This window comes from Schistocerca gregaria, unplaced genomic scaffold (assembly GCF_023897955.1).
Source record: "Schistocerca gregaria isolate iqSchGreg1 unplaced genomic scaffold, iqSchGreg1.2 ptg000445l, whole genome shotgun sequence".
In the NCBI taxonomy this organism is placed as follows: domain Eukaryota; kingdom Metazoa; phylum Arthropoda; class Insecta; order Orthoptera; family Acrididae; genus Schistocerca; species Schistocerca gregaria.
This window is the reverse complement of record NW_026061867.1, coordinates 335,881-358,221: the sequence shown is the minus strand read 5'-3', so window position 1 is coordinate 358,221 and position 22,341 is coordinate 335,881. Positions and strand designations below refer to the sequence as shown.

General features: G+C 50.3%; 30 non-coding genes across 30 annotated transcripts; all 30 read right to left on the bottom strand.

Annotated features, from left to right (window-relative positions):
* Positions 1–147: 147 nt before the first annotated feature.
* Positions 148–220, bottom strand: Trnak-uuu (transfer RNA lysine (anticodon UUU)). The gene has a single exon. It is a non-coding gene; the product is annotated as a tRNA-Lys (tRNA).
* Positions 221–757: 537 nt separating this feature from the next.
* Positions 758–830, bottom strand: Trnaf-gaa (transfer RNA phenylalanine (anticodon GAA)). The gene has a single exon. It is a non-coding gene; the product is annotated as a tRNA-Phe (tRNA).
* Positions 831–1,409: 579 nt separating this feature from the next.
* Positions 1,410–1,491, bottom strand: Trnas-uga (transfer RNA serine (anticodon UGA)). Its single transcript has one exon. It is a non-coding gene; the product is annotated as a tRNA-Ser (tRNA).
* A 927-nt stretch (positions 1,492–2,418) lies between these two features.
* Positions 2,419–2,491, bottom strand: Trnak-uuu (transfer RNA lysine (anticodon UUU)). The gene has a single exon. It is a non-coding gene; the product is annotated as a tRNA-Lys (tRNA).
* A 537-nt stretch (positions 2,492–3,028) lies between these two features.
* Positions 3,029–3,101, bottom strand: Trnaf-gaa (transfer RNA phenylalanine (anticodon GAA)). The gene has a single exon. It is a non-coding gene; the product is annotated as a tRNA-Phe (tRNA).
* Positions 3,102–3,680: 579 nt separating this feature from the next.
* On the bottom strand, positions 3,681–3,762 carry Trnas-uga (transfer RNA serine (anticodon UGA)). The gene has a single exon. It is a non-coding gene; the product is annotated as a tRNA-Ser (tRNA).
* Positions 3,763–4,689: 927 nt separating this feature from the next.
* On the bottom strand, positions 4,690–4,762 carry Trnak-uuu (transfer RNA lysine (anticodon UUU)). The gene has a single exon. It is a non-coding gene; the product is annotated as a tRNA-Lys (tRNA).
* A 537-nt stretch (positions 4,763–5,299) lies between these two features.
* On the bottom strand, positions 5,300–5,372 carry Trnaf-gaa (transfer RNA phenylalanine (anticodon GAA)). Its single transcript has one exon. It is a non-coding gene; the product is annotated as a tRNA-Phe (tRNA).
* A 579-nt stretch (positions 5,373–5,951) lies between these two features.
* On the bottom strand, positions 5,952–6,033 carry Trnas-uga (transfer RNA serine (anticodon UGA)). The gene has a single exon. It is a non-coding gene; the product is annotated as a tRNA-Ser (tRNA).
* A 927-nt stretch (positions 6,034–6,960) lies between these two features.
* Trnak-uuu (transfer RNA lysine (anticodon UUU)) lies at positions 6,961–7,033 on the bottom strand. The gene has a single exon. It is a non-coding gene; the product is annotated as a tRNA-Lys (tRNA).
* A 537-nt stretch (positions 7,034–7,570) lies between these two features.
* On the bottom strand, positions 7,571–7,643 carry Trnaf-gaa (transfer RNA phenylalanine (anticodon GAA)). Its single transcript has one exon. It is a non-coding gene; the product is annotated as a tRNA-Phe (tRNA).
* Positions 7,644–8,222: 579 nt separating this feature from the next.
* Positions 8,223–8,304, bottom strand: Trnas-uga (transfer RNA serine (anticodon UGA)). Its single transcript has one exon. It is a non-coding gene; the product is annotated as a tRNA-Ser (tRNA).
* Positions 8,305–9,231: 927 nt separating this feature from the next.
* Positions 9,232–9,304, bottom strand: Trnak-uuu (transfer RNA lysine (anticodon UUU)). Its single transcript has one exon. It is a non-coding gene; the product is annotated as a tRNA-Lys (tRNA).
* A 537-nt stretch (positions 9,305–9,841) lies between these two features.
* On the bottom strand, positions 9,842–9,914 carry Trnaf-gaa (transfer RNA phenylalanine (anticodon GAA)). The gene has a single exon. It is a non-coding gene; the product is annotated as a tRNA-Phe (tRNA).
* A 579-nt stretch (positions 9,915–10,493) lies between these two features.
* Trnas-uga (transfer RNA serine (anticodon UGA)) lies at positions 10,494–10,575 on the bottom strand. The gene has a single exon. It is a non-coding gene; the product is annotated as a tRNA-Ser (tRNA).
* A 927-nt stretch (positions 10,576–11,502) lies between these two features.
* Trnak-uuu (transfer RNA lysine (anticodon UUU)) lies at positions 11,503–11,575 on the bottom strand. Its single transcript has one exon. It is a non-coding gene; the product is annotated as a tRNA-Lys (tRNA).
* Positions 11,576–12,112: 537 nt separating this feature from the next.
* Trnaf-gaa (transfer RNA phenylalanine (anticodon GAA)) lies at positions 12,113–12,185 on the bottom strand. The gene has a single exon. It is a non-coding gene; the product is annotated as a tRNA-Phe (tRNA).
* Positions 12,186–12,764: 579 nt separating this feature from the next.
* Trnas-uga (transfer RNA serine (anticodon UGA)) lies at positions 12,765–12,846 on the bottom strand. Its single transcript has one exon. It is a non-coding gene; the product is annotated as a tRNA-Ser (tRNA).
* Positions 12,847–13,773: 927 nt separating this feature from the next.
* Trnak-uuu (transfer RNA lysine (anticodon UUU)) lies at positions 13,774–13,846 on the bottom strand. Its single transcript has one exon. It is a non-coding gene; the product is annotated as a tRNA-Lys (tRNA).
* A 537-nt stretch (positions 13,847–14,383) lies between these two features.
* On the bottom strand, positions 14,384–14,456 carry Trnaf-gaa (transfer RNA phenylalanine (anticodon GAA)). The gene has a single exon. It is a non-coding gene; the product is annotated as a tRNA-Phe (tRNA).
* A 579-nt stretch (positions 14,457–15,035) lies between these two features.
* On the bottom strand, positions 15,036–15,117 carry Trnas-uga (transfer RNA serine (anticodon UGA)). Its single transcript has one exon. It is a non-coding gene; the product is annotated as a tRNA-Ser (tRNA).
* A 927-nt stretch (positions 15,118–16,044) lies between these two features.
* On the bottom strand, positions 16,045–16,117 carry Trnak-uuu (transfer RNA lysine (anticodon UUU)). Its single transcript has one exon. It is a non-coding gene; the product is annotated as a tRNA-Lys (tRNA).
* Positions 16,118–16,654: 537 nt separating this feature from the next.
* Positions 16,655–16,727, bottom strand: Trnaf-gaa (transfer RNA phenylalanine (anticodon GAA)). Its single transcript has one exon. It is a non-coding gene; the product is annotated as a tRNA-Phe (tRNA).
* Positions 16,728–17,306: 579 nt separating this feature from the next.
* Positions 17,307–17,388, bottom strand: Trnas-uga (transfer RNA serine (anticodon UGA)). The gene has a single exon. It is a non-coding gene; the product is annotated as a tRNA-Ser (tRNA).
* A 927-nt stretch (positions 17,389–18,315) lies between these two features.
* On the bottom strand, positions 18,316–18,388 carry Trnak-uuu (transfer RNA lysine (anticodon UUU)). The gene has a single exon. It is a non-coding gene; the product is annotated as a tRNA-Lys (tRNA).
* A 535-nt stretch (positions 18,389–18,923) lies between these two features.
* Positions 18,924–18,996, bottom strand: Trnaf-gaa (transfer RNA phenylalanine (anticodon GAA)). The gene has a single exon. It is a non-coding gene; the product is annotated as a tRNA-Phe (tRNA).
* A 579-nt stretch (positions 18,997–19,575) lies between these two features.
* On the bottom strand, positions 19,576–19,657 carry Trnas-uga (transfer RNA serine (anticodon UGA)). The gene has a single exon. It is a non-coding gene; the product is annotated as a tRNA-Ser (tRNA).
* A 927-nt stretch (positions 19,658–20,584) lies between these two features.
* On the bottom strand, positions 20,585–20,657 carry Trnak-uuu (transfer RNA lysine (anticodon UUU)). The gene has a single exon. It is a non-coding gene; the product is annotated as a tRNA-Lys (tRNA).
* Positions 20,658–21,192: 535 nt separating this feature from the next.
* On the bottom strand, positions 21,193–21,265 carry Trnaf-gaa (transfer RNA phenylalanine (anticodon GAA)). Its single transcript has one exon. It is a non-coding gene; the product is annotated as a tRNA-Phe (tRNA).
* A 579-nt stretch (positions 21,266–21,844) lies between these two features.
* Positions 21,845–21,926, bottom strand: Trnas-uga (transfer RNA serine (anticodon UGA)). The gene has a single exon. It is a non-coding gene; the product is annotated as a tRNA-Ser (tRNA).
* Between the last annotated feature and the right edge of the window lie 415 nt (positions 21,927–22,341).

The following is a 22,341-nucleotide window of genomic DNA, read 5'->3' as shown; positions in this document are numbered from 1 at the left end:
CACGGCTGCCCCGAACGCAGCGTTCTCCCGACACGTGCAAATTGAACCGTTTAAAGCACTGTGGTGTCAGAAAACGGCGTTGCTGCATTCTTTTCCGTAGTGTTTCCACCACTACCAGAGGAAACGCTACCAAATTATTAAAATTTCCGCCCGAACAGGGACTTGAACCCTGGACCCTTAGGTTAAAAGCCTAATGCTCTACCGACTGAGCTATCCGGGCTCACAACGCCTTATGAAACATCTCACGATGCACAACGACACATTGACTCATGTCCTTTACTGTTGTGCAATCGCTGCATGGAGCTGTTAGTAGTTAAACGTCGCCTGAATGCTGTCTGCAAACTTATCGCGCAAAGCTCGTAACAGACCATCGAACAATGTTGACACACGATGCAAAAACAAACTGCAGCAGTCGTTACGTCTCATACGTTGGAGTAGAGGATTTACGTGTTTTGTCGACACTCATCGGGCAATTGGAAAATTCACAAGCACTTCGAATGCAATGTTTCCCACGTTTTCGCTCATTTCACGGTTCCGCTGGAGACGTTCTTCACCTCCTGGCACAAAACAGGGAACGCAGTCGGTAGGACGTTTTTTTATTTTCTTACTTCTCAGAGAGTTGCCTACTGTGTTCCTCTTATGGCAAGCACTAGACAACCAGAACAGTTACAGAAGAGAGTCATGTCCGTTCTCGGCTCTAGTTACATTATCACAAAGTCAGAGCAATTCCATTGGCGTCGGCTGCAAAACGAAGCCGTGCCGAAACCCGGGATCGAACCAGGGACCTTTAGATCTTCAGTCTAACGCTCTCCCAACTGAGCTATTTCGGCTGACGTATAGCGCCCCTCTTTTGCACGTCTGCCCTGTTGTCAATTTCACAGTCATCTTCGTCTGAAAGAACACAGGGACGCCGAAAGGCGAACAGCAGGTGCAGTAAAGTACCACACACATTTCTTCTGCTTCCATCGTCGTAACTAGCAAACATGTCGACTCGATTCATGTAATATTGACTTCGCTGATGCTAGAAAAGCTGTGCTATATCGATGCCACGTGCAACTAGTGTGCAGAGAACGAGGCAGAGGAAGGAGTGAGCCTCTCCAACGTGTGTGAGGCAGTATCTAGCAGATACACGCGGTAAAACGTTTGACTTGCGTTTGCTCATTAATTGCTACACGTCATCGTCTGCAAGCTAAAATAATCACATCTACACTGCCCAGAGAGGCGACACTTGCACTGACACCTGGTGGACGGTTGTGAGACGAGGAGATGAGCTGTGGCTTCTGGGCACGACTGTAGCGCTGCACCCTGGAGCCAAGAACACTGCACCTTGCTGGCGGCCCACGTGTTTAGTAGTGACGCAACTGCTAGGATGCAGCTGAACGTCCATCTTCTGAGAGCGAGAAAATTTCCGCAGTCGGCAGGACTCGAACCTACGCTCCCAGAGGGAATCTGATTTCAAGTCAGACGCCTTAACCACTCGGCCACGACTGCACGTCTCAGAAGCGTCTCTCGACAACTGAAACTCCCACCTTTGCAAGCAATCTCATGGCAGAAGGCAGCATGGGCTCACTCTTTTCTGTAGTGATTCCACTGCCAGCACATTAGACGTTACGAAAGTGTATTAATTTTCGCCCCGACAGGGACTAGAACCCAGGACCCTTTGGTTGAAAACCTAACGCTCTACCGACTGAGCTATCCGCACCCACGCACGAGCATTGTCATACAGCTGCGTCGTGTGCGAGTGATTCGCATGTCGTAATTGCTGGCTTGTGGCTCCAATGGCGACTTCACCGACTTCCCACTGACGCGCCGCTGACGCTAGTTTTCTGGCGTCTTAAGGGATGGACATACTTGCAAGTAGCTGCGAGATCATTGAAAAGAAACGCGGCGCCATTGCTTTTGCCGCACTCGACTGATTGAATTGCAATTCCTAAAAAGGAATGAACCTTCGCTCTGTCCAACAATTTCAAGCACGTGTGTGTACTCACGAACTCGGCGAAGGCGCGAGAAAATGACGGGGGCGCACTCGTGGGCCTGCGACGGCTTCCTGCAGTCACATCGTCAGTGCGAGGTGGACCGGTAGGCACAGGAAGCAGCGGCCGTCGTGAAACTCAGCATTCTTAAACGGAAATTTTCGTCTTGTTTAGAATGGCGTCATTGGTTTGCACGCTCATTCATGCGTGTGAAAGTATTTGCTGCTCTTTACGCAGAATCGCACGCAGCCGGCGGGATTCGAAACTACTTTCGAGTCAGACGCCTTAACCACTCGGCCACGGCTGCCCCGAACGCAGCGTTCTCCCGACACGTGCAAATTGAACCGTTTAAAGCACTGTGGTGTCAGAAAACGGCGTTGCTGCATTCTTTTCCGTAGTGTTTCCACCACTACCAGAGGAAACGCTACCAAATTATTAGAATTTCCGCCCGAACAGGGACTTGAACCCTGGACCCTTAGGTTAAAAGCCTAATGCTCTACCGACTGAGCTATCCGGGCTCACAACGCCTTATGAAACATCTCACGATGCACAACGACACATTGACTCATGTCCTTTACTGTTGTGCAATCGCTGCATGGAGCTGTTAGTAGTTAAACGTCGCCTGAATGCTGTCTGCAAACTTATCGCGCAAAGCTCGTAACAGACCATCGAACAATGTTGACACACGATGCAAAAACAAACTGCAGCAGTCGTTACGTCTCATACGTTGGAGTAGAGGATTTACGTGTTTTGTCGACACTCATCGGGCAATTGGAAAATTCACAAGCACTTCGAATGCAATGTTTCCCACGTTTTCGCTCATTTCACGGTTCCGCTGGAGACGTTCTTCACCTCCTGGCACAAAACAGGGAACGCAGTCGGTAGGACGTTTTTTTATTTTCTTACTTCTCAGAGAGTTGCCTACTGTGTTCCTCTTATGGCAAGCACTAGACAACCAGAACAGTTACAGAAGAGAGTCATGTCCGTTCTCGGCTCTAGTTACATTATCACAAAGTCAGAGCAATTCCATTGGCGTCGGCTGCAAAACGAAGCCGTGCCGAAACCCGGGATCGAACCAGGGACCTTTAGATCTTCAGTCTAACGCTCTCCCAACTGAGCTATTTCGGCTGACGTATAGCGCCCCTCTTTTGCACGTCTGCCCTGTTGTCAATTTCACAGTCATCTTCGTCTGAAAGAACACAGGGACGCCGAAAGGCGAACAGCAGGTGCAGTAAAGTACCACACACATTTCTTCTGCTTCCATCGTCGTAACTAGCAAACATGTCGACTCGATTCATGTAATATTGACTTCGCTGATGCTAGAAAAGCTGTGCTATATCGATGCCACGTGCAACTAGTGTGCAGAGAACGAGGCAGAGGAAGGAGTGAGCCTCTCCAACGTGTGTGAGGCAGTATCTAGCAGATACACGCGGTAAAACGTTTGACTTGCGTTTGCTCATTAATTGCTACACGTCATCGTCTGCAAGCTAAAATAATCACATCTACACTGCCCAGAGAGGCGACACTTGCACTGACACCTGGTGGACGGTTGTGAGACGAGGAGATGAGCTGTGGCTTCTGGGCACGACTGTAGCGCTGCACCCTGGAGCCAAGAACACTGCACCTTGCTGGCGGCCCACGTGTTTAGTAGTGACGCAACTGCTAGGATGCAGCTGAACGTCCATCTTCTGAGAGCGAGAAAATTTCCGCAGTCGGCAGGACTCGAACCTACGCTCCCAGAGGGAATCTGATTTCAAGTCAGACGCCTTAACCACTCGGCCACGACTGCACGTCTCAGAAGCGTCTCTCGACAACTGAAACTCCCACCTTTGCAAGCAATCTCATGGCAGAAGGCAGCATGGGCTCACTCTTTTCTGTAGTGATTCCACTGCCAGCACATTAGACGTTACGAAAGTGTATTAATTCTCGCCCCGACAGGGACTAGAACCCAGGACCCTTTGGTTGAAAACCTAACGCTCTACCGACTGAGCTATCCGCACCCACGCACGAGCATTGTCATACAGCTGCGTCGTGTGCGAGTGATTCGCATGTCGTAATTGCTGGCTTGTGGCTCCAATGGCGACTTCACCGACTTCCCACTGACGCGCCGCTGACGCTAGTTTTCTGGCGTCTTAAGGGATGGACATACTTGCAAGTAGCTGCGAGATCATTGAAAAGAAACGCGGCGCCATTGCTTTTGCCGCACTCGACTGATTGAATTGCAATTCCTAAAAAGGAATGAACCTTCGCTCTGTCCAACAATTTCAAGCACGTGTGTGTACTCACGAACTCGGCGAAGGCGCGAGAAAATGACGGGGGCGCACTCGTGGGCCTGCGACGGCTTCCTGCAGTCACATCGTCAGTGCGAGGTGGACCGGTAGGCACAGGAAGCAGCGGCCGTCGTGAAACTCAGCATTCTTAAACGGAAATTTTCGTCTTGTTTAGAATGGCGTCATTGGTTTGCACGCTCATTCATGCGTGTGAAAGTATTTGCTGCTCTTTACGCAGAATCGCACGCAGCCGGCGGGATTCGAAACTACTTTCGAGTCAGACGCCTTAACCACTCGGCCACGGCTGCCCCGAACGCAGCGTTCTCCCGACACGTGCAAATTGAACCGTTTAAAGCACTGTGGTGTCAGAAAACGGCGTTGCTGCATTCTTTTCCGTAGTGTTTCCACCACTACCAGAGGAAACGCTACCAAATTATTAAAATTTCCGCCCGAACAGGGACTTGAACCCTGGACCCTTAGGTTAAAAGCCTAATGCTCTACCGACTGAGCTATCCGGGCTCACAACGCCTTATGAAACATCTCACGATGCACAACGACACATTGACTCATGTCCTTTACTGTTGTGCAATCGCTGCATGGAGCTGTTAGTAGTTAAACGTCGCCTGAATGCTGTCTGCAAACTTATCGCGCAAAGCTCGTAACAGACCATCGAACAATGTTGACACACGATGCAAAAACAAACTGCAGCAGTCGTTACGTCTCATACGTTGGAGTAGAGGATTTACGTGTTTTGTCGACACTCATCGGGCAATTGGAAAATTCACAAGCACTTCGAATGCAATGTTTCCCACGTTTTCGCTCATTTCACGGTTCCGCTGGAGACGTTCTTCACCTCCTGGCACAAAACAGGGAACGCAGTCGGTAGGACGTTTTTTTATTTTCTTACTTCTCAGAGAGTTGCCTACTGTGTTCCTCTTATGGCAAGCACTAGACAACCAGAACAGTTACAGAAGAGAGTCATGTCCGTTCTCGGCTCTAGTTACATTATCACAAAGTCAGAGCAATTCCATTGGCGTCGGCTGCAAAACGAAGCCGTGCCGAAACCCGGGATCGAACCAGGGACCTTTAGATCTTCAGTCTAACGCTCTCCCAACTGAGCTATTTCGGCTGACGTATAGCGCCCCTCTTTTGCACGTCTGCCCTGTTGTCAATTTCACAGTCATCTTCGTCTGAAAGAACACAGGGACGCCGAAAGGCGAACAGCAGGTGCAGTAAAGTACCACACACATTTCTTCTGCTTCCATCGTCGTAACTAGCAAACATGTCGACTCGATTCATGTAATATTGACTTCGCTGATGCTAGAAAAGCTGTGCTATATCGATGCCACGTGCAACTAGTGTGCAGAGAACGAGGCAGAGGAAGGAGTGAGCCTCTCCAACGTGTGTGAGGCAGTATCTAGCAGATACACGCGGTAAAACGTTTGACTTGCGTTTGCTCATTAATTGCTACACGTCATCGTCTGCAAGCTAAAATAATCACATCTGCACTGCCCAGAGAGGCGACACTTGCACTGACACCTGGTGGACGGTTGTGAGACGAGGAGATGAGCTGTGGCTTCTGGGCACGACTGTAGCGCTGCACCCTGGAGCCAAGAACACTGCACCTTGCTGGCGGCCCACGTGTTTAGTAGTGACGCAACTGCTAGGATGCAGCTGAACGTCCATCTTCTGAGAGCGAGAAAATTTCCGCAGTCGGCAGGACTCGAACCTACGCTCCCAGAGGGAATCTGATTTCAAGTGAGACGCCTTAACCACTCGGCCACGACTGCACGTCTCAGAAGCGTCTCTCGACAACTGAAACTCCCACCTTTGCAAGCAATCTCATGGCAGAAGGCAGCATGGGCTCACTCTTTTCTGTAGTGATTCCACTGCCAGCACATTAGACGTTACGAAAGTGTATTAATTTTCGCCCCGACAGGGACTAGAACCCAGGACCCTTTGGCTGAAAACCTAACGCTCTACCGACTGAGCTATCCGCACCCACGCACGAGCATTGTCATACAGCTGCGTCGTGTGCGAGTGATTCGCATGTCGTAATTGCTGGCTTGTGGCTCCAATGGCGACTTCACCGACTTCCCACTGACGCGCCGCTGACGCTAGTTTTCTGGCGTCTTAAGGGATGGACATACTTGCAAGTAGCTGCGAGATCATTGAAAAGAAACGCGGCGCCATTGCTTTTGCCGCACTCGACTGATTGAATTGCAATTCCTAAAAAGGAATGAACCTTCGCTCTGTCCAACAATTTCAAGCACGTGTGTGTACTCACGAACTCGGCGAAGGCGCGAGAAAATGACGGGGGCGCACTCGTGGGCCTGCGACGGCTTCCTGCAGTCACATCGTCAGTGCGAGGTGGACCGGTAGGCACAGGAAGCAGCGGCCGTCGTGAAACTCAGCATTCTTAAACGGAAATTTTCGTCTTGTTTAGAATGGCGTCATTGGTTTGCACGCTCATTCATGCGTGTGAAAGTATTTGCTGCTCTTTACGCAGAATCGCACGCAGCCGGCGGGATTCGAAACTACTTTCGAGTCAGACGCCTTAACCACTCGGCCACGGCTGCCCCGAACGCAGCGTTCTCCCGACACGTGCAAATTGAACCGTTTAAAGCACTGTGGTGTCAGAAAACGGCGTTGCTGCATTCTTTTCCGTAGTGTTTCCACCACTACCAGAGGAAACGCTACCAAATTATTAAAATTTCCGCCCGAACAGGGACTTGAACCCTGGACCCTTAGGTTAAAAGCCTAATGCTCTACCGACTGAGCTATCCGGGCTCACAACGCCTTATGAAACATCTCACGATGCACAACGACACATTGACTCATGTCCTTTACTGTTGTGCAATCGCTGCATGGAGCTGTTAGTAGTTAAACGTCGCCTGAATGCTGTCTGCAAACTTATCGCGCAAAGCTCGTAACAGACCATCGAACAATGTTGACACACGATGCAAAAACAAACTGCAGCAGTCGTTACGTCTCATACGTTGGAGTAGAGGATTTACGTGTTTTGTCGACACTCATCGGGCAATTGGAAAATTCACAAGCACTTCGAATGCAATGTTTCCCACGTTTTCGCTCATTTCACGGTTCCGCTGGAGACGTTCTTCACCTCCTGGCACAAAACAGGGAACGCAGTCGGTAGGACGTTTTTTTATTTTCTTACTTCTCAGAGAGTTGCCTACTGTGTTCCTCTTATGGCAAGCACTAGACAACCAGAACAGTTACAGAAGAGAGTCATGTCCGTTCTCGGCTCTAGTTACATTATCACAAAGTCAGAGCAATTCCATTGGCGTCGGCTGCAAAACGAAGCCGTGCCGAAACCCGGGATCGAACCAGGGACCTTTAGATCTTCAGTCTAACGCTCTCCCAACTGAGCTATTTCGGCTGACGTATAGCGCCCCTCTTTTGCACGTCTGCCCTGTTGTCAATTTCACAGTCATCTTCGTCTGAAAGAACACAGGGACGCCGAAAGGCGAACAGCAGGTGCAGTAAAGTACCACACACATTTCTTCTGCTTCCATCGTCGTAACTAGCAAACATGTCGACTCGATTCATGTAATATTGACTTCGCTGATGCTAGAAAAGCTGTGCTATATCGATGCCACGTGCAACTAGTGTGCAGAGAACGAGGCAGAGGAAGGAGTGAGCCTCTCCAACGTGTGTGAGGCAGTATCTAGCAGATACACGCGGTAAAACGTTTGACTTGCGTTTGCTCATTAATTGCTACACGTCATCGTCTGCAAGCTAAAATAATCACATCTGCACTGCCCAGAGAGGCGACACTTGCACTGACACCTGGTGGACGGTTGTGAGACGAGGAGATGAGCTGTGGCTTCTGGGCACGACTGTAGCGCTGCACCCTGGAGCCAAGAACACTGCACCTTGCTGGCGGCCCACGTGTTTAGTAGTGACGCAACTGCTAGGATGCAGCTGAACGTCCATCTTCTGAGAGCGAGAAAATTTCCGCAGTCGGCAGGACTCGAACCTACGCTCCCAGAGGGAATCTGATTTCAAGTGAGACGCCTTAACCACTCGGCCACGACTGCACGTCTCAGAAGCGTCTCTCGACAACTGAAACTCCCACCTTTGCAAGCAATCTCATGGCAGAAGGCAGCATGGGCTCACTCTTTTCTGTAGTGATTCCACTGCCAGCACATTAGACGTTACGAAAGTGTATTAATTTTCGCCCCGACAGGGACTAGAACCCAGGACCCTTTGGCTGAAAACCTAACGCTCTACCGACTGAGCTATCCGCACCCACGCACGAGCATTGTCATACAGCTGCGTCGTGTGCGAGTGATTCGCATGTCGTAATTGCTGGCTTGTGGCTCCAATGGCGACTTCACCGACTTCCCACTGACGCGCCGCTGACGCTAGTTTTCTGGCGTCTTAAGGGATGGACATACTTGCAAGTAGCTGCGAGATCATTGAAAAGAAACGCGGCGCCATTGCTTTTGCCGCACTCGACTGATTGAATTGCAATTCCTAAAAAGGAATGAACCTTCGCTCTGTCCAACAATTTCAAGCACGTGTGTGTACTCACGAACTCGGCGAAGGCGCGAGAAAATGACGGGGGCGCACTCGTGGGCCTGCGACGGCTTCCTGCAGTCACATCGTCAGTGCGAGGTGGACCGGTAGGCACAGGAAGCAGCGGCCGTCGTGAAACTCAGCATTCTTAAACGGAAATTTTCGTCTTGTTTAGAATGGCGTCATTGGTTTGCACGCTCATTCATGCGTGTGAAAGTATTTGCTGCTCTTTACGCAGAATCGCACGCAGCCGGCGGGATTCGAAACTACTTTCGAGTCAGACGCCTTAACCACTCGGCCACGGCTGCCCCGAACGCAGCGTTCTCCCGACACGTGCAAATTGAACCGTTTAAAGCACTGTGGTGTCAGAAAACGGCGTTGCTGCATTCTTTTCCGTAGTGTTTCCACCACTACCAGAGGAAACGCTACCAAATTATTAAAATTTCCGCCCGAACAGGGACTTGAACCCTGGACCCTTAGGTTAAAAGCCTAATGCTCTACCGACTGAGCTATCCGGGCTCACAACGCCTTATGAAACATCTCACGATGCACAACGACACATTGACTCATGTCCTTTACTGTTGTGCAATCGCTGCATGGAGCTGTTAGTAGTTAAACGTCGCCTGAATGCTGTCTGCAAACTTATCGCGCAAAGCTCGTAACAGACCATCGAACAATGTTGACACACGATGCAAAAACAAACTGCAGCAGTCGTTACGTCTCATACGTTGGAGTAGAGGATTTACGTGTTTTGTCGACACTCATCGGGCAATTGGAAAATTCACAAGCACTTCGAATGCAATGTTTCCCACGTTTTCGCTCATTTCACGGTTCCGCTGGAGACGTTCTTCACCTCCTGGCACAAAACAGGGAACGCAGTCGGTAGGACGTTTTTTTATTTTCTTACTTCTCAGAGAGTTGCCTACTGTGTTCCTCTTATGGCAAGCACTAGACAACCAGAACAGTTACAGAAGAGAGTCATGTCCGTTCTCGGCTCTAGTTACATTATCACAAAGTCAGAGCAATTCCATTGGCGTCGGCTGCAAAACGAAGCCGTGCCGAAACCCGGGATCGAACCAGGGACCTTTAGATCTTCAGTCTAACGCTCTCCCAACTGAGCTATTTCGGCTGACGTATAGCGCCCCTCTTTTGCACGTCTGCCCTGTTGTCAATTTCACAGTCATCTTCGTCTGAAAGAACACAGGGACGCCGAAAGGCGAACAGCAGGTGCAGTAAAGTACCACACACATTTCTTCTGCTTCCATCGTCGTAACTAGCAAACATGTCGACTCGATTCATGTAATATTGACTTCGCTGATGCTAGAAAAGCTGTGCTATATCGATGCCACGTGCAACTAGTGTGCAGAGAACGAGGCAGAGGAAGGAGTGAGCCTCTCCAACGTGTGTGAGGCAGTATCTAGCAGATACACGCGGTAAAACGTTTGACTTGCGTTTGCTCATTAATTGCTACACGTCATCGTCTGCAAGCTAAAATAATCACATCTGCACTGCCCAGAGAGGCGACACTTGCACTGACACCTGGTGGACGGTTGTGAGACGAGGAGATGAGCTGTGGCTTCTGGGCACGACTGTAGCGCTGCACCCTGGAGCCAAGAACACTGCACCTTGCTGGCGGCCCACGTGTTTAGTAGTGACGCAACTGCTAGGATGCAGCTGAACGTCCATCTTCTGAGAGCGATAAAATTTCCGCAGTCGGCAGGACTCGAACCTACGCTCCCAGAGGGAATCTGATTTCAAGCCAGACGCCTTAACCACTCGGCCACGACTGCACGTCTCAGAAGCGTCTCTCGACAACTGAAACTCCCACCTTTGCAAGCAATCTCATGGCAGAAGACAGCATGGGCTCACTCTTTTCTGTAGTGATTCCACTGCCAGCACATTAGACGTTACGAAAGTGTATTAATTTTCGCCCCGACAGGGACTAGAACCCAGGACCCTTTGGTTGAAAACCTAACGCTCTACCGACTGAGCTATCCGCACCCACGCACGAGCATTGTCATACAGCTGCGTCGTGTGCGAGTGATTCGCATGTCGTAATTGCTGGCTTGTGGCTCCAATGGCGACTTCACCGACTTCCCACTGACGCGCCGCTGACGCTAGTTTTCTGGCGTCTTAAGGGATGGACATACTTGCAAGTAGCTGCGAGATCATTGAAAAGAAACGCGGCGCCATTGCTTTTGCCGCACTCGACTGATTGAATTGCAATTCCTAAAAAGGAATGAACCTTCGCTCTGTCCAACAATTTCAAGCACGTGTGTGTACTCACGAACTCGGCGAAGGCGCGAGAAAATGACGGGGGCGCACTCGTGGGCCTGCGACGGCTTCCTGCAGTCACATCGTCAGTGCGAGGTGGACCGGTAGGCACAGGAAGCAGCGGCCGTCGTGAAACTCAGCATTCTTAAACGGAAATTTTCGTCTTGTTTAGAATGGCGTCATTGGTTTGCACGCTCATTCATGCGTGTGAAAGTATTTGCTGCTCTTTACGCAGAATCGCACGCAGCCGGCGGGATTCGAAACTACTTTCGAGTCAGACGCCTTAACCACTCGGCCACGGCTGCCCCGAACGCAGCGTTCTCCCGACACGTGCAAATTGAACCGTTTAAAGCACTGTGGTGTCAGAAAACGGCGTTGCTGCATTCTTTTCCGTAGTGTTTCCACCACTACCAGAGGAAACGCTACCAAATTATTAGAATTTCCGCCCGAACAGGGACTTGAACCCTGGACCCTTAGGTTAAAAGCCTAATGCTCTACCGACTGAGCTATCCGGGCTCACAACGCCTTATGAAACATCTCACGATGCACAACGACACATTGACTCATGTCCTTTACTGTTGTGCAATCGCTGCATGGAGCTGTTAGTAGTTAAACGTCGCCTGAATGCTGTCTGCAAACTTATCGCGCAAAGCTCGTAACAGACCATCGAACAATGTTGACACACGATGCAAAAACAAACTGCAGCAGTCGTTACGTCTCATACGTTGGAGTAGAGGATTTACGTGTTTTGTCGACACTCATCGGGCAATTGGAAAATTCACAAGCACTTCGAATGCAATGTTTCTCACGTTTTCGCTCATTTCACGGTTCCGCTGGAGACGTTCTTCACCTCCTGGCACAAAACAGGGAACGCAGTCGGTAGGACGTTTTTTTATTTTCTTACTTCTCAGAGAGTTGCCTACTGTGTTCCTCTTATGGCAAGCACTAGACAACCAGAACAGTTACAGAAGAGAGTCATGTCCGTTCTCGGCTCTAGTTACATTATCACAAAGTCAGAGCAATTCCATTGGCGTCGGCTGCAAAACGAAGCCGTGCCGAAACCCGGGATCGAACCAGGGACCTTTAGATCTTCAGTCTAACGCTCTCCCAACTGAGCTATTTCGGCTGACGTACAGCGCCCCTCTTTTGCACGTCTGCCCCGTTGTCAATTTCACAGTCATCTTCGTCTGAAAGAACACAGGGACGCCGAAAGGCGAACAGCAGATGCAGTAAAGTACCACACACATTTCTTCTGCTTCCATCGTCGTAACTAGCAAACATGTCGACTCGATTCATGTAATATTGACTTCGCTGATGCTAGAAAAGCTGTGCTATATCGATGCCACGTGCAACTAGTGTGCAGAGAACGAGGCAGAGGAAGGAGTGAGCCTCTCCAACGTGTGTGAGGTAGTATCTAGCAGATACACGCGGTAAGACGTTTGACTTGCGTTTGCTCATTAATTGCTACACGTCATCGTCTGCAAGCTAAAATAATCACATCTGCACTGCCCAGAGAGGCGACACCTGCACTGACACCTGGTGGACGGTTGTGAGACGAGGAGATGAGCTGTGGCTTCTGGGCACGACTGTAGCGCTGCACCCTGGAGCCAAGAACACTGCACCTTGCTGGCGGCCCACGTGTTTAGTAGTGACGCAACTGCTAGGATGCAGCTGAACGTCCATCTTCTGAGAGCGAGAAAATTTCCGCAGTCGGCAGGACTCGAACCTACGCTCCCAGAGGGAATCTGATTTCAAGTGAGACGCCTTAACCACTCGGCCACGACTGCACGTCTCAGAAGCGTCTCTCGACAACTGAAACTCCCACCTTTGCAAGCAATCTCATGGCAGAAGGCAGCATGGGCTCACTCTTTTCTGTAGTGATTCCACTGCCAGCACATTAGACGTTACGAAAGTGTATTAATTTTCGCCCCGACAGGGACTAGAACCCAGGACCCTTTGGTTGAAAACCTAACGCTCTACCGACTGAGCTATCCGCACCCACGCACGAGCATTGTCATACAGCTGCGTCGTGTGCGAGTGATTCGCATGTCGTAATTGCTGGCTTGTGGCTCCAATGGCGACTTCACCGACTTCCCACTGACGCGCCGCTGACGCTAGTTTTCTGGCGTCTTAAGGGATGGACATACTTGCAAGTAGCTGCGAGATCATTGAAAAGAAACGCGGCGCCATTGCTTTTGCCGCACTCGACTGATTGAATTGCAATTCCTAAAAAGGAATGAACCTTCGCTCTGTCCAACAATTTCAAGCACGTGTGTGTACTCACGAACTCGGCGAAGGCGCGAGAAAATGACGGGGGCGCACTCGTGGGCCTGCGACGGCTTCCTGCAGTTACATCGTCAGTGCGAGGTGGACCGGTAGGCACAGGAAGCAGCGGCCGTCGTGAAACTCAGCATTCTTAAACGGAAATTTTCGTCTTGTTTAGAATGGCGTCATTGGTTTGCACGCTCATTCATGCGTGTGAAAGTATTTGCTGCTCTTTACGCAGAATCGCACGCAGCCGGCGGGATTCGAAACTACTTTCGAGTCAGACGCCTTAACCACTCGGCCACGGCTGCCCCGAACGCAGCGTTCTCCCGACACGTGCAAATTGAACCGTTTAAAGCACTGTGGTGTCAGAAAACGGCGTTGCTGCATTCTTTTCCGTAGTGTTTCCACCACTACCAGAGGAAACGCTACCAAATTATTAAAATTTCCGCCCGAACAGGGACTTGAACCCTGGACCCTTAGGTTAAAAGCCTAATGCTCTACCGACTGAGCTATCCGGGCTCACAACGCCTTATGAAACATCTCACGATGCACAACGACACATTGACTCATGTCCTTTACTGTTGTGCAATCGCTGCATGGAGCTGTTAGTAGTTAAACGTCGCCTGAATGCTGTCTGCAAACTTATCGCGCAAAGCTCGTAACAGACCATCGAACAATGTTGACACACGATGCAAAAACAAACTGCAGCAGTCGTTACGTCTCATACGTTGGAGTAGAGGATTTACGTGTTTTGTCGACACTCATCGGGCAATTGGAAAATTCACAAGCACTTCGAATGCAATGTTTCCCACGTTTTCGCTCATTTCACGGTTCCGCTGGAGACGTTCTTCACCTCCTGGCACAAAACAGGGAACGCAGTCGGTAGGACGTTTTTTTATTTTCTTACTTCTCAGAGAGTTGCCTACTGTGTTCCTCTTATGGCAAGCACTAGACAACCAGAACAGTTACAGAAGAGAGTCATGTCCGTTCTCGGCTCTAGTTACATTATCACAAAGTCAGAGCAATTCCATTGGCGTCGGCTGCAAAACGAAGCCGTGCCGAAACCCGGGATCGAACCAGGGACCTTTAGATCTTCAGTCTAACGCTCTCCCAACTGAGCTATTTCGGCTGACGTACAGCGCCCCTCTTTTGCACGTCTGCCCCGTTGTCAATTTCACAGTCATCTTCGTCTGAAAGAACACAGGGACGCCGAAAGGCGAACAGCAGATGCAGTAAAGTACCACACACATTTCTTCTGCTTCCATCGTCGTAACTAGCAAACATGTCGACTCGATTCATGTAATATTGACTTCGCTGATGCTAGAAAAGCTGTGCTATATCGATGCCACGTGCAACTAGTGTGCAGAGAACGAGGCAGAGGAAGGAGTGAGCCTCTCCAACGTGTGTGAGGTAGTATCTAGCAGATACACGCGGTAAAACGTTTGACTTGCGTTTGCTCATTAATTGCTACACGTCATCGTCTGCAAGCTAAAATAATCACATCTGCACTGCCCAGAGAGGCGACACTTGCACTGACACCTGGTGGACGGTTGTGAGACGAGGAGATGAGCTGTGGCTTCTGGGCACGACTGTAGCGCTGCACCCTGGAGCCAAGAACACTGCACCTTGCTGGCGGCCCACGTGTTTAGTAGTGACGCAACTGCTAGGATGCAGCTGAACGTCCATCTTCTGAGAGCGAGAAAATTTCCGCAGTCGGCAGGACTCGAACCTACGCTCCCAGAGGGAATCTGATTTCAAGTCAGACGCCTTAACCACTCGGCCACGACTGCACGTCTCAGAAGCGTCTCTCGACAACTGAAACTCCCACCTTTGCAAGCAATCTCATGGCAGAAGGCAGCATGGGCTCACTCTTTTCTGTAGTGATTCCACTGCCAGCACATTAGACGTTACGAAAGTGTATTAATTTTCGCCCCGACAGGGACTAGAACCCAGGACCCTTTGGTTGAAAACCTAACGCTCTACCGACTGAGCTATCCGCACCCACGCACGAGCATTGTCATACAGCTGCGTCGTGTGCGAGTGATTCGCATGTCGTAATTGCTGGCTTGTGGCTCCAATGGCGACTTCACCGACTTCCCACTGACGCGCCGCTGACGCTAGTTTTCTGGCGTCTTAAGGGATGGACATACTTGCAAGTAGCTGCGAGATCATTGAAAAGAAACGCGGCGCCATTGCTTTTGCCGCACTCGACTGATTGAATTGCAATTCCTAAAAAGGAATGAACCTTCGCTCTGTCCAACAATTTCAAGCACGTGTGTGTACTCACGAACTCGGCGAAGGCGCGAGAAAATGACGGGGGCGCACTCGTGGGCCTGCGACGGCTTCCTGCAGTCACATCGTCAGTGCGAGGTGGACCGGTAGGCACAGGAAGCAGCGGCCGTCGTGAAACTCAGCATTCTTAAACGGAAATTTTCGTCTTGTTTAGAATGGCGTCATTGGTTTGCACGCTCATTCATGCGTGTGAAAGTATTTGCTGCTCTTTACGCAGAATCGCACGCAGCCGGCGGGATTCGAAACTACTTTCGAGTCAGACGCCTTAACCACTCGGCCACGGCTGCCCCGAACGCAGCGTTCTCCCGACACGTGCAAATTGAACCGTTTAAAGCACTGTGGTGTCAGAAAACGGCGTTGCTGCATTCTTTTCCGTAGTGTTTCCACCACTACCAGAGGAAACGCTACCAAATTATTAAAATTTCCGCCCGAACAGGGACTTGAACCCTGGACCCTTAGGTTAAAAGCCTAATGCTCTACCGACTGAGCTATCCGGGCTCACAACGCCTTATGAAACACCTCACGATGCACAACGACACATTGACTCATGTCCTTTACTGTTGTGCAATCGCTGCATGGAGCTGTTAGTAGTTAAACGTCGCCTGAATGCTGTCTGCAAACTTATCGCGCAAAGCTCGTAACAGACCATCGAACAATGTTGACACACGATGCAAAAACAAACTGCAGCAGTCGTTACGTCTCATACGTTGGAGTAGAGGATTTACGTGTTTTGTCGACACTCATCGGGCAATTGGAAAATTCACAAGCACTTCGAATGCAATGTTTCCCACGTTTTCGCTCATTTCACGGTTCCGCTGGAGACGTTCTTCACCTCCTGGCACAAAACAGGGAACGCAGTCGGTAGGACGTTTTTTTATTTTCTTACTTCTCAGAGAGTTGCCTACTGTGTTCCTCTTATGGCAAGCACTAGACAACCAGAACAGTTACAGAAGAGAGTCATGTCCGTTCTCGGCTCTAGTTACATTATCACAAAGTCAGAGCAATTCCATTGGCGTCGGCTGCAAAACGAAGCCGTGCCGAAACCCGGGATCGAACCAGGGACCTTTAGATCTTCAGTCTAACGCTCTCCCAACTGAGCTATTTCGGCTGACGTACAGCGCCCCTCTTTTGCACGTCTGCCCCGTTGTCAATTTCACAGTCATCTTCGTCTGAAAGAACACAGGGACGCCGAAAGGCGAACAGCAGATGCAGTAAAGTACCACACACATTTCTTCTGCTTCCATCGTCGTAACTAGCAAACATGTCGACTCGATTCATGTAATATTGACTTCGCTGATGCTAGAAAAGCTGTGCTATATCGATGCCACGTGCAACTAGTGTGCAGAGAACGAGGCAGAGGAAGGAGTGAGCCTCTCCAACGTGTGTGAGGTAGTATCTAGCAGATACACGCGGTAAAACGTTTGACTTGCGTTTGCTCATTAATTGCTACACGTCATCGTCTGCAAGCTAAAATAATCACATCTGCACTGCCCAGAGAGGCGACACTTGCACTGACACCTGGTGGACGGTTGTGAGACGAGGAGATGAGCTGTGGCTTCTGGGCACGACTGTAGCGCTGCACCCTGGAGCCAAGAACACTGCACCTTGCTGGCGGCCCACGTGTTTAGTAGTGACGCAACTGCTAGGATGCAGCTGAACGTCCATCTTCTGAGAGCGAGAAAATTTCCGCAGTCGGCAGGACTCGAACCTACGCTCCCAGAGGGAATCTGATTTCAAGTCAGACGCCTTAACCACTCGGCCACGACTGCACGTCTCAGAAGCGTCTCTCGACAACTGAAACTCCCACCTTTGCAAGCAATCTCATGGCAGAAGGCAGCATGGGCTCACTCTTTTCTGTAGTGATTCCACTGCCAGCACATTAGACGTTACGAAAGTGTATTAATTTTCGCCCCGACAGGGACTAGAACCCAGGACCCTTTGGTTGAAAACCTAACGCTCTACCGACTGAGCTATCCGCACCCACGCACGAGCATTGTCATACAGCTGCGTCGTGTGCGAGTGATTCGCATGTCGTAATTGCTGGCTTGTGGCTCCAATGGCGACTTCACCGACTTCCCACTGACGCGCCGCTGACGCTAGTTTTCTGGCGTCTTAAGGGATGGACATACTTGCAAGTAGCTGCGAGATCATTGAAAAGAAACGCGGCGCCATTGCTTTTGCCGCACTCGACTGATTGAATTGCAATTCCTAAAAAGGAATGAACCTTCGCTCTGTCCAACAATTTCAAGCACGTGTGTGTACTCACGAACTCGGCGAAGGCGCGAGAAAATGACGGGGGCGCACTCGTGGGCCTGCGACGGCTTCCTGCAGTCACATCGTCAGTGCGAGGTGGACCGGTAGGCACAGGAAGCAGCGGCCGTCGTGAAACTCAGCATTCTTAAACGGAAATTTTCGTCTTGTTTAGAATGGCGTCATTGGTTTGCACGCTCATTCATGCGTGTGAAAGTATTTGCTGCTCTTTACGCAGAATCGCACGCAGCCGGCGGGATTCGAAACTACTTTCGAGTCAGACGCCTTAACCACTCGGCCACGGCTGCCCCGAACGCAGCGTTCTCCCGACACGTGCAAATTGAACCGTTTAAAGCACTGTGGTGTCAGAAAACGGCGTTGCTGCATTCTTTTCCGTAGTGTTTCCACCACTACCAGAGGAAACGCTACCAAATTATTAAAATTTCCGCCCGAACAGGGACTTGAACCCTGGACCCTTAGGTTAAAAGCCTAATGCTCTACCGACTGAGCTATCCGGGCTCACAACGCCTTATGAAACATCTCACGATGCACAACGACACATTGACTCATGTCCTTTACTGTTGTGCAATCGCTGCATGGAGCTGTTAGTAGTTAAACGTCGCCTGAATGCTGTCTGCAAACTTATCGCGCAAAGCTCGTAACAGACCATCGAACAATGTTGACACACGATGCAAAAACAAACTGCAGCAGTCGTTACGTCTCATACGTTGGAGTAGAGGATTTACGTGTTTTGTCGACACTCATCGGGCAATTGGAAAATTCACAAGCACTTCGAATGCAATGTTTCCCACGTTTTCGCTCATTTCACGGTTCCGCTGGAGACGTTCTTCACCTCCTGGCACAAAACAGGGAACGCAGTCGGTAGGACGTTTTTTTATTTTCTTACTTCTCAGAGAGTTGCCTACTGTGTTCCTCTTATGGCAAGCACTAGACAACCAGAACAGTTACAGGAGAGTCATGTCCGTTCTCGGCTCTAGTTACATTATCACAAAGTCAGAGCAATTCCATTGGCGTCGGCTTCAAAACGAAGCCGTGCCGAAACCCGGGATCGAACCAGGGACCTTTAGATCTTCAGTCTAACGCTCTCCCAACTGAGCTATTTCGGCTGACGTACAGCGCCCCTCTTTTGCACGTCTGCCCTGTTGTCAATTTCACAGTCATCTTCGTCTGAAAGAACACAGGGACGCCGAAAGGCGAACAGCAGATGCAGTAAAGTACCACACACATTTCTTCTGCTTCCATCGTCGTAACTAGCAAACATGTCGACTCGATTCATGTAATATTGACTTCGCTGATGCTAGAAAAGCTGTGCTATATCGATGCCACGTGCAACTAGTGTGCAGAGAACGAGGCAGAGGAAGGAGTGAGCCTCTCCAACGTGTGTGAGGTAGTATCTAGCAGATACACGCGGTAAAACGTTTGACTTGCATTTGCTCATTAATTGCTACACGTCATCGTCTGCAAGCTAAAATAATCACATCTGCACTGCCCAGAGAGGCGACACTTGCACTGACACCTGGTGGACGGTTGTGAGACGAGGAGATGAGCTGTGGCTTCTGGGCACGACTGTAGCGCTGCACCCTGGAGCCAAGAACACTGCACCTTGCTGGCGGCCCACGTGTTTAGTAGTGACGCAACTGCTAGGATGCAGCTGAACGTCCATCTTCTGAGAGCGAGAAAATTTCCGCAGTCGGCAGGACTCGAACCTACGCTCCCAGAGGGAATCTGATTTCAAGTCAGACGCCTTAACCACTCGGCCACGACTGCACGTCTCAGAAGCGTCTCTCGACAACTGAAACTCCCACCTTTGCAAGCAATCTCATGGCAGAAGGCAGCATGGGCTCACTCTTTTCTGTAGTGATTCCACTGCCAGCACATTAGACGTTACGAAAGTGTATTAATTTTCGCCCCGACAGGGACTAGAACCCAGGACCCTTTGGTTGAAAACCTAACGCTCTACCGACTGAGCTATCCGCACCCACGCACGAGCATTGTCATACAGCTGCGTCGTGTGCGAGTGATTCGCATGTCGTAATTGCTGGCTTGTGGCTCCAATGGCGACTTCACCGACTTCCCACTGACGCGCCGCTGACGCTAGTTTTCTGGCGTCTTAAGGGATGGACATACTTGCAAGTAGCTGCGAGATCATTGAAAAGAAACGCGGCGCCATTGCTTTTGCCGCACTCGACTGATTGAATTGCAATTCCTAAAAAGGAATGAACCTTCGCTCTGTCCAACAATTTCAAGCACGTGTGTGTACTCACGAACTCGGCGAAGGCGCGAGAAAATGACGGGGGCGCACTCGTGGGCCTGCGACGGCTTCCTGCAGTCACATCGTCAGTGCGAGGTGGACCGGTAGGCACAGGAAGCAGCGGCCGTCGTGAAACTCAGCATTCTTAAACGGAAATTTTCGTCTTGTTTAGAATGGCGTCATTGGTTTGCACGCTCATTCATGCGTGTGAAAGTATTTGCTGCTCTTTACGCAGAATCGCACGCAGCCGGCGGGATTCGAAACTACTTTCGAGTCAGACGCCTTAACCACTCGGCCACGGCTGCCCCGAACGCAGCGTTCTCCCGACACGTGCAAATTGAACCGTTTAAAGCACTGTGGTGTCAGAAAACGGCGTTGCTGCATTCTTTTCCGTAGTGTTTCCACCACTACCAGAGGAAACGCTACCAAATTATTAAAATTTCCGCCCGAACAGGGACTTGAACCCTGGACCCTTAGGTTAAAAGCCTAATGCTCTACCGACTGAGCTATCCGGGCTCACAACGCCTTATGAAACATCTCACGATGCACAACGACACATTGACTCATGTCCTTTACTGTTGTGCAATCGCTGCATGGAGCTGTTAGTAGTTAAACGTCGCCTGAATGCTGTCTGCAAACTTATCGCGCAAAGCTCGTAACAGACCATCGAACAATGTTGACACACGATGCAAAAACAAACTGCAGCAGTCGTTACGTCTCATACGTTGGAGTAGAGGATTTACGTGTTTTGTCGACACTCATCGGGCAATTGGAAAATTCACAAGCACTTCGAATGCAATGTTTCCCACGTTTTCGCTCATTTCACGGTTCCGCTGGAGACGTTCTTCACCTCCTGGCACAAAACAGGGAACGCAGTCGGTAGGACGTTTTTTTATTTTCTTACTTCTCAGAGAGTTGCCTACTGTGTTCCTCTTATGGCAAGCACTAGACAACCAGAACAGTTACAGGAGAGTCATGTCCGTTCTCGGCTCTAGTTACATTATCACAAAGTCAGAGCAATTCCATTGGCGTCGGCTTCGAAACGAAGCCGTGCCGAAACCCGGGATCGAACCAGGGACCTTTAGATCTTCAGTCTAACGCTCTCCCAACTGAGCTATTTCGGCTGACGTACAGCGCCCCTCTTTTGCACGTCTGCCCCGTTGTCAATTTCACAGTCATCTTCGTCTGAAAGAACACAGGGACGCCGAAAGGCGAACAGCAGATGCAGTAAAGTACCACACACATTTCTTCTGCTTCCATCGTCGTAACTAGCAAACATGTCGACTCGATTCATGTAATATTGACTTCGCTGACGCTAGAAAAGCTGTGCTATATCGATGCCACGTGCAACTAGTGTGCAGAGAACGAGGCAGAGGAAGGAGTGAGCCTCTCCAACGTGTGTGAGGCAGTATCTAGCAGATACACGCGGTAAAACGTTTGACTTGCGTTTGCTCATTAATTGCTACACGTCATCGTCTGCAAGCTAAAATAATCACATCTGCACTGCCCAAAGAGGCGACACTTGCACTGACACCTGGTGGACGGTTGTGAGACGAGGAGATGAGCTGTGGCTTCTGGGCACGACTGTAGCGCTGCACCCTGGAGCCAAGAACACTGCACCTTGCTGGCGGCCCACGTGTTTAGTAGTGACGCAACTGCTAGGATGCAGCTGAACGTCCATCTTCTGAGAGCGAGAAAATTTCCGCAGTCGGCAGGACTCGAACCTACGCTCCCAGAGGGAATCTGATTTCAAGTCAGACGCCTTAACCACTCGGCCACGACTGCACGTCTCAGAAGCGTCTCTCGACAACTGAAACTCCCACCTTTGCAAGCAATCTCATGGCAGAAGGCAGCATGGGCTCACTCTTTTCTGTAGTGATTCCACTGCCAGCACATTAGACGTTACGAAAGTGTATTAATTTTCGCCCCGACAGGGACTAGAACCCAGGACCCTTTGGTTGAAAACCTAACGCTCTACCGACTGAGCTATCCGCACCCACGCACGAGCATTGTCATACAGCTGCGTCGTGTGCGAGTGATTCGCATGTCGTAATTGCTGGCTTGTGGCTCCAATGGCGACTTCACCGACTTCCCACTGACGCGCCGCTGACGCTAGTTTTCTGGCGTCTTAAGGGATGGACATACTTGCAAGTAGCTGCGAGATCATTGAAAAGAAACGCGGCGCCATTGCTTTTGCCGC